The following is a 9,734-nucleotide window of genomic DNA, read 5'->3' as shown; positions in this document are numbered from 1 at the left end:
GGATTGTGATCCCACCTCTATGAATCATTACTTCAGCTTCAGATTAGTTCAGGACAAAATTCTAGGCCATGGTTTCACTTCAGCTCCTGAAAGTTTGTTGGCTAAGCTGAGTAGCCACTGTATATTCAGTTGATCACTAATAGGTAGTGGTCCAAGGTCTCAGGCAAAGCTTTCTGACTGGGCTGGGATCTGAGGCCCCAGGCCCAACTAAGTCACATGTTTTTTAAGACAGCCCACAGACTAAGTCAATTCTTACCGTTCGCAACACACAAAAACCCTAAACCCACCTCTCATATTGGTTAGGCCACTTTGATCACATCTCTGTGGCATCGAGTATTTTTCTTTTGCTTATTAAACTTTTTCTTCAACCTTGGGACTCTTTAGTCTTCTAAACATTCTGCAATCTTTATTCTTCTAAAACATACAAAAGAGATCCCCAGTATTACCTTAGATAAGTAGAAATTGTTATGTGTTTGTGCACCGGTGAGATGAGAAGAAAAAAAAAAAACAAAAAACTTTCAGGCCGCAACATCTGAAGCTCAGCTCTCTCAGACTGCAGCATGGTACCTGGATCTGCTTTTATCACAAGAGACCATCTTACAAGTTTATGAATCATTTAAGCCCATTTTTCCTGACATACATTCAAAAGACATTTATATTTTTCTGCCCATTTTTCCTGACATACATTCAAAAGACATTTATATTTTTCTACTTCATAAATCTTGTTTTCTTCAAAAAGTTTTTCTCTCAGTCGACTACATTACCTTTCTCCACTCTTTCTTGACACTTTTGGTGCATGCGTAAAAGGTTATTGGATAAAAGTTGATCATCAGGGTCTCTTTTGGGACTAACAGAAAAGGCAGCAGAAATCATCTTTTATGAGAAATCTGCATTTGTTATGTAGCTGTTGGAATTAGAAATGAATAACACCTCTGAAATCTGTCTCTTATCTGTCTCTTCCAGATACGGTTCCTTCCTCCTCCTTCTTCCTTCCTTCCTTTTCCTTCCTTCCTTCCTTCCTTCCTTCCTTCCTTCCTTCCTCCTTCCTCCTTCCTTCCTTTCTTTCTTCTTTTTCTTTTTCTTTCTTCTTTCTTTTTTTTTTTCTTTCTTTTCTTTCTCTTTCTTCATTCCTTCCTTCCTTCTTCCTTCCATCTTTCCTTCCTTTCTTCTTCCTTTCCTTCTTTCTTCTTTCTTTCTTATCTGTTTTGAGACAGTCTCACTCTGTCACCAGGCTGGAGTGCAGTGGTACCCACTTGAATATTTGCAACTCTGCCCATGGATTCAAATAATTCTTCTGCCTCAGCCTCCCATTATCTGAGACTAAAAGTGCACAGCACCATGCCCAGGTAATTGCGTATTTTGTATTAGAGACAGGATTTCACCATGTTGCCAGTATCTCTTGACTTCCTGATCCCCAGCCTGGGCCTTCCTAAAGTGCTGGGATTACAGGTGTGAGCCACCATGCCCAGGCTCAGTGAGGCTTTTTTATTAGGCCCTGGAAACTATTCATAGCTCAGTTCTTACATGGCCTCAGCAAGAGGTCAAGAATTCAATTAAAAATGGGTAAAATAAAATAACTACTGGAACTTCTGTTTCTCTGGGTGGTTACATATGTGTTATGTATATTTTTTAAAAACATCTAGTTATTAACTTAGTGAAGAATAGGTACTTGAACTAATATTTTGTTTACAAGGAAATAAAGGCTGTTTTTTTTTCAGTTCACATGATTTTAACTGATGAAAACAAAAACCACCTAAGGTCTGAAGATGTATAAAAATAACCTCTCCCTAATTTGTACTGTAGTTGTCTGAACCCTGTATTTTGAATTCCTCAGAGAACTGCTGGGGCATAAAATAAGAAAATTTAAACAGGATTAGAGAACATATTTAAATACATGAGATTTTGATGGTTATTTTATTTTCTCAGAATATATTTTAGTGAGTAATATTAACAGAGACCTCAAAACCACACGGGGTTTTTATGTTCTTAATCTGAATATGTGCTATCAATTTTAATTAAAATTATTATGCTAAGCTCTTGTAAACCACAGAAATAACCAAATGTCTTTGTCTATTCAGGTTCTTGTCACCCAAGATATTTTATCATTTATAGATATTTAAGCTTCCTTAAGAATAATGGCTTGCAATTAGCTGTAGAACTTTACCAGGTATTCTCAACTGTAGGTTTTTTATAACAGAAAATTGTACAGAACTTAGGAATAGCTAAAATATTTATAAATATCAAGCAGGACAAATGTCAAAATAGACTAAACTAATGGCAAAATGAAACAATCTCCGTACCTTTATTTTGGAACATTTTAGTTCACGTTTTCTTTTTTAAAGTCAAGTATACTTTCTTCTAAACTAGCTACAGCTTTTAACGCTGTCAGTTGGTAATCCCCTGTTAACAACACCTGGAACATGCTTTCTTGTCTGTGCCTAGTTTCTCTAAAATTCAGAAGCTACATGTGATTTTTCTTAACTTATAACAATATAATTGTTCGAATCAGTGGAACAACAACAACAAAAAAGTGTATTTTCATTTGCAACATAACCCAATAGAAAAAGGTGGCTGAAATATAAGGCTTGACTGGAGAGTGTGTGTCTTTAATTAATTAAATTTGACTTCTAAAACATAAAAGCCCCCTGAGAAACCTAGCCTTATATTTTGTTTATGCAGTCCCAATACAGGCTTTCTAACCTATGGTAAGTAAAATAAATAAATAAATGAATGAAAATGAATAAATAGTGCCTCTTTCTATCAGGCCTAGGAATCTCAAGCATTTGTAACCTCAAGATATAGAGGAGTTTACCCAAATAATAGGTATCTAAGAGAATAAACCTATGGCTTGGTTCAGATTTATAATATCCTATTAAGATTCCTTATAGAATATAGTTACATGAAAGCCAATGAGGAAAGCACATGTAAAGGTATTTCATGCAACACTATACAAAAATAGTCTGGTTATGTATCAGACCAATCTGTTTTGCAAACAACTAAGATTTACTATGATTCATTCTTAACAAAAATCAGGACTTGAAGAAAGATATATGTCTCACTGTCTATCACACCTCTGTCACTAACTTCTCATCTCATAAGCTGTTTTTCAAGTTTTTCCTAAAATTTAAATTAATCTTTTTTTCTTTTCCTCCTGTAAGCCAACTGGTGATGTCCTGCTACAGCTCTGGGAAAAGAGAAAGATGTAAGTAATAGAAATGTATAACAATATTCTACTTCTGGACCAGCATTCTATAAATATTTACAGATAATAAAGCAAAATAGGTTTCCTCTAACAGAATTTTGTTTTGAGGGATCAAATGAACAAAGCTAAGTAAATGCAAGTATCATGTAACCAAATCTTAGCATTGGATTGGATATATATATATCCAACAGTTTTCCAGTCAGGTCAGCAGCCTTGAACTACTCTCCTTGGCTAGTTGTGATATGCATTTTCTAATAATCCAGACTGATTTTTTTCCCTAAAGTTTAACATGCTTTAAAATGTAATGCCAGTAAAACCTTTCATTAACATGTCCATCTTCTACAAACACTTAACCAGTTCTCAGTAGAATCCTACCTACTGTTTTCTACCCAACATTCTTCTCCTGCAGAAAGTATACAGAAAGACCAATGCCCAATCTCCTAAGAGCAGACAGAGTTTTCATTTGTGAGGAATGACAAACACAGCTTAGCTAGTTTTCCTTATAAACAGCAGAGAAATGGTCCTGGAAGACCCCCAGTCCACATGTAAGGGCCTGATTCCAACATGATGTAATAATCAGACCAAAAAAAAAAAAAAAAAAAAAAAAACGGGGGCACCAGTAAGAGTTCTAACACAGAAGATTGTGCCTGAAAACATGGCTATAGTGAAACAGATGGCAGGACCTGCAGTCCATTCAGATAAAAGCTTGTACAAACCTCCTGCTGGTTCAGATGAGGGAAACAATGCCTATTCAACCTTCTATCTCTGCTGGCAGAGAGCTTATTTAGTCACTTATTTAAACTTTTGCTTCAAACACTTTCCTATGTCTACAGCCCTTGATCTTAAAAGTAAAATAAAAGACCACTGTGTTATCTCAAATCAAAGAAAGGCTGTTACATCTTTGTACATTGTTAAAACTACAATATCACCTGAACCTATGACATGTTTTTGCAGCTTTCTTTTGATGTCAGGGCCTGCTTGAGTTATAAACTTTTATCTTGAGATTAACTCTTTCTTAACTCGATAGGGAGAGAGAAGAATGTGTTTCACTACATCCTTTCTCAGGTTTTAAAAAGGCTTAATAATTTTTGTGTGGATTTAATCTATTATGAGTAGTTTAGAGTAATTAAGAAGTTTTGTCTTGTTCCGTTATAAGCCTTCCAGTACGCTCATTAGATAATTTTTTCTCACTCCTCTATAGGATCACTAAGATTCCAATTGTGTTTTCAACACTGCATTCCTTCCTATGAGGAGGAAGAATTCTGTTATCTGTTCAACAATTTTTTTTTCCTTTTCACCCTCCCATTTTCAGGATTTTAGGAAAGACATGTGGTTCATCCATGGATATATCTGCTCTCTGTAAAGCTGCCCATTTTAGGACAACAGTGAGGGTTGGTTTAGGAGTGATGTGTTGTCTCTTCAGGTATGATTAAACACCTGAGTTAGATTTTGATATGTCGCTGTATATCCACCGAGGTCATCAGAGGACACCTGCTTATTTTTTTGTGATTTGTCTAAGTCCCTGCAATGAGAAGAAAACTTGCACTCTTCTAGTATCACGTATATTGAATATTTCCTGCACAGGCAACAGTGAAGTTGGGGGTTTCTTTAGTGGCACAACAAGACAAGCTCATGAATGGCTGCTGGTGGTTCCAAATGAGGGTGGCAGGAGGTAGGGCATTTAGAAGTTATATTTGAGTGTTCCTTAGGGGTTTGTCTCTGATTTTAATGAATTATCACTTTAAAACTTGCTTGGCATGACTGTTGAGAGGGCAGAGTCTGTTTTACAATGCCTAGAAAGATCTGGGTTGTCTCCTAAATCAAACTAAGCTTGTACAAAAGAAAAACAGAAAAGAAAAAAAAAAACTCAAACTCTTTTTTTGCCATCTGAAGAAAAGTTTTAACTGTTAAATAGTACTAAATTGAACATTTCCCTCAGAAAGCTAGGCCTGTCTGTCCTGGAGCTGGTAAGATTGTCATACCCTTGAGAAGTAGATAGATAAAAATAAATAAATAAATAATAAATAAATAAATAAATAAATAATAATAAATAAATAATAAATAAATAAATAAATAGGCTACTTTCTTTTTTCAGAGTCTCACGGTCAATGAAATTTCTGTGTTTCAGAATGTACACAGAGAGGTGCACACTGCAGATTGTGATCTTCCTAAAGAAATAGAGAGAAAGTATCCCATACTCTTTTCCCTTTTTGAAGTAGCCCTGCTGATTAAAAAGATAAGGAAGATTTCTTCTTTTTGTATTCCTCTTGTCTTTTCTGAGCCTGGTGACTGACGTAGGTGTCCCCCATGGATGCAGGCCAAACCTTCACCTACAGTTCCAGAGGAGCTAGAAAGTAGGACAAGTAATGTTTACCTGCACAGGCTTTTGCTCTCCACTGGTGAATCTTTGCTGATTTCCTAAGCCTACTGAACCCAGAGGATTCCCCAAGTAACTTGGAAACCAAAAAAATGATTCTATAATCATTGGATTCAAGCAAGACAGTGTATAGAGTAAGAATTTCAATACTATTTCTGGGTTCCCTTGCTATGATCTAGAAAAACATTGAAATTCCAGGAAATAAGAACCACTGACCTTGATACCTAAAATTCTCTTATAGTTTAAATTTCAGTGCTGCTAGATGAAGAACGTGTATAGTTGGCTTTCATAAGATGGCAGTTAGCTAGAATATGTCTCCCAAAGGCACCTTCTTTCTGATTATTGAAAGTGGATATTTTCTGTTTACAAATAGGGCAGAGAGTTTTACTCCTGTTAAGAGAGACATAGAAGAGACAGTAGTTAAATAACCAATGGTTTTGTGCAAAGTACTAACAAAGCTTCCCACAGAGAAAAACCTCATCTCACTAGGCTGCATTTTAAGGTCTAAAATATTCATGAAAATGCAGAATCCTGGGTGTATATAGTCAATAGTCAGAAAAAGAAGGCCGGCTCTATTGCCTGATCTCACAGTATGTGTCTCTACAGAAAAATAGGATGTATCTCACAAAGAAACTCTTTAGATATATGTAGCAGTGCTGAGCTTTTTATAGAGAAATAACCACCCAAAAGAGAAATTTTATTGGAATATATGCCATTCCATACAGTGCCATAAGTATCCCTCATTGGTAGAAAAGAAGACCTTTATTAAAAATTTTTAGACTACAATGTTGAATTCTTAACGTTTTGAAAAAAAAACACACAAAATAGTAACTATTTGTATTGCATTTCTCATTACTGACTTTTAGCAGTAAGATTATATCTCCAGGTCTCAACATTGCATACAAAGAAGAAATCAGAGACCCAGTAGCCACACAATGACCAAAAGAAAAAAAAAAAAAGCAACAGAAAAGCTGGAATTTTTGGTGGCAACACTCTAATTGGCTGTCAGAAACTGGAGTTAGTTTTAAGGCCTTCACATAACAGTGTGGTGAATTCTTAACCGGAAACCTTCATTTAGATATCCTTTCAGTCCCATGTGACAACTAGTTCTTTTGTTAAATAAAACAGGACAGAGCAACACTTTGATCAGTGGAGGGTTAGAGGAGACTGCCAATGTGTCTCTCAGCATCCTTTCTCCTAAGCCTTGTAAGTATGGCAGGAAAATCTGTTGGATTTCATCTGACACTGGCCCAGAGCTTTGTTTACTCTTGAGAAATAAATTTAAAAAACAAACAAACAAACCAAAAAAGAAAAAAAACAACTGAGGACAAGATGCAGATATGAATATAAATAGAGGACAATAGATATGAACATAAATAGATGGACTCGGAAGGAAGAAAATGTACTAACTAGCCTTGAAGAAAGCAGTACTCATCTTTTCTGGGACCTTGGACTTGCAACTACTAATAGCTGAAGTAATGACTCAGTTTGGCTCAGGAACTTGGCCTTGAGCCACACAAGAGTTAAAGTGAAAGCACGGCCCAGGAAACCGGTCTGTGACCAGAGGCTAAAACGATAATTTCCAGAAACTTGACTCGTAGTCTAAAGCATGTTCAGTAATATACCATGCCCTTAAGAAAAGAAAGTCAGGTGATTTCTCACCATATATTCCAATCATATGTTCAGTTTAGGAGAATGATGACCAGGGAATTTGGTTCAGAAATATTTATTCTAAAAGATAAGCCTTTTGACTCATAATTTTGTGTCTCTGTATTATTTGTGCCACTGTAAAGTCAAGGGCACCATCTCTGATAGTTCTGTGTCTCTCTTTGTGGGAGGGAAGCTGAGGCTGCCTCCTACCCCAGTAGACTCTGCATTCTAGGATATAAAAATAAGAAAAATGAACATTATTACAGAATTCTCTGTCATCCACATCTAATAAAATGCTATTCTGATCTTATATATAGTAGTAGCCATAGATACAAATTAGAGCTTGCAAGAACAGTCTAGTACCCACCAGTCTGCTTTTATATTTACGCTTATGTGTGTATAAAATAATCACATTTGTTCAAGGAAATGTTTTATTAATTCTTTTAAAGTTACAGTGCTTAAAAAATGCCATGATAATTTAAAGATACAGCTTGGACATTTCCAGATCTGCTTCCAAGCCTTCACCTTGAGTGAAATTGTTTTGTGCTATGAAAATGGATTAGGGCATCTTGCACCTCATGATGTATTTGATTCGGCTTAGTTCTTGGGTCCTGAGCAGACAGACTGACAATTAAAACTCATTAATTTTATTTTCAACATACTTTACCATGGATTCTACCCCTTGGGCTGAGCCCCAGATCATCCTCAGCACCTCACACTCTCTCTTATTCGCCTTTTCCAACTCCATCTTAATATTACAGTGAACAAGGGCCTTACATTCTTCTAGCACAACTGCATTATATAAGGAAAGCTTCCTAATTTGAATCATAACCTCCTCGGTGAAAGTTCCAGTCAAGAACACTTGTGAGACCAGGCCTTTGGCACACACCTCCCGTGCTGTCAACTTTCGCCCAGCAATTAACATTTCATTGGCAGATGCTTCACCCATGATTTTTGGAAATGTAACAGTAGAACATGCATCTGGATTCTGTCCAAAGGTCGTATAAGGGGTTTGGAACCATGCCTTTTGGTTGCCCACACTAGATCTCAAAGTGGCAGTATGGAAGCACCAAGTCCAATGGCAGGGCCATTGACTGATACAACAATAGGCTTTTTAAACTGAATAAAAGTATTCACAAAGTTCTTCATGTTGTTCACCATTTCAAAGCTTGCTCTGTTTCTGTCGTTCCTTAAATGCTTCACAAAATACTCCAAATCAAGACCACAACTAAAGACACTTCCAGCTGCACTGAACAACACAAGCTTGCTGTCCTCTGCAGCAGCCCTATTCAGAGCATTCACCATTTCTTTAATTATTTCTGTATTCAGTGCATTTTTTTCTGTCGATCTGGTTGATAGCAATATCTGGGTGAATCCATCCTCTTTCTTCACTACAATGTCCCTGTATGTGCTGGCACTCTCTGTTAGCCTAAGGTGAAGTATATTTTCTTGACAAAAGACTGGTCTCTGCCATCATCAGTGACATGTCTTTTGCCATCTTTCACTCTTGGTACTGACGTACATGTGTCTGTTGTTCCAGTGGCTGCTAATGAGTCTATTAATACCATTATAGCTTTTTGGGGAGCTGAGCCTGTGGCCATGGAAGCAGTAACTGAGCCAGACATCTGAGACATTAGTGGCTGTAGCAGGGTCCTCTTCTCCATTCCAGCCTGTTCTGCACTGGGACCTGACAAAGTGTCCCTGACTGGTTTCCCTTCTGTCACCTTGAAGCCCACCACGTCCTGCTGATCTACTGCAATAGGGTCCAGTTTCTTGAGTTCCTGAAAGCCGCTCACAGTTTTCTTGTTGTCAATAGGACTGTCAGGTGCAAATGTCTTGAGAGTTGAATTTGTTAACTCCATATCCTTTGCGTCAGTGAGAAGTGAAGCTGCCTTTCTCCTAACGTTCTTGATGGCAGCAAATAACTGGCTGCTTTTGGATCCGTGTTATTTGCCAGTCACTAGCGTTTTAGGAGCTCTTAGTATAGTCCACTTTGGTAGATCTGGAAGTTCTTCTTCTGGCATTGTTTGAACACATTCTACTTGTCCTGGTCCATTCTAGTTTTTTCTGTTTCTCAGTCTGTCGTCTATTAAAATCATGCATACATTTTTCACAGTTCATGAGGTGTTGTTCTGGTTCCCAAGTGTCATCCTGTTTGTCATAACCTTTCCACCGAACGAAATCCACTGTATTCCCATTTTTGTCTTGTCTTTTGTCAACAATTGTTTCAACCTCAAACTCCTGGGAAGCCATGAAGAAAGACACAGGGTTGGAGCAGTTGCTGTGCCAACTTTGTTTCAGTTGCCTCTCCACCTAGCCACTTCTTTCTGCCACCAGTGCTTCACCAGGTTCTGCATATGGATGAGTCCCTAGTGCAACAGCTTAGGCTTTGTCTCATGGTGCATGATAGCTTGCTCAGTAGCCTCAGGGAAGACTAGTTAAATACACAGCCCCTACCCTCTTTTGTAGTACAGAAAGCATTCTTCCTGCCGGTTACCCTTTTCT

The 9,734-nt window shown here is 37.3% G+C and overlaps 1 pseudogene; it reads right to left on the bottom strand.

Moving 5' to 3' along the window:
* Positions 1 to 7,860: 7,860 nt before the first annotated feature.
* LOC115895653 lies at positions 7,861 to 9,482 on the bottom strand (annotated as a pseudogene).
* Between the last annotated feature and the right edge of the window lie 252 nt (positions 9,483 to 9,734).

Source organism: Rhinopithecus roxellana, chromosome 22, assembly GCF_007565055.1.
Source record: "Rhinopithecus roxellana isolate Shanxi Qingling chromosome 22, ASM756505v1, whole genome shotgun sequence".
Classification (NCBI taxonomy): domain Eukaryota; kingdom Metazoa; phylum Chordata; class Mammalia; order Primates; family Cercopithecidae; genus Rhinopithecus; species Rhinopithecus roxellana.
Note: the sequence above shows the minus strand (reverse complement) of the source record. Positions and strands in the feature narration are given on the sequence as shown.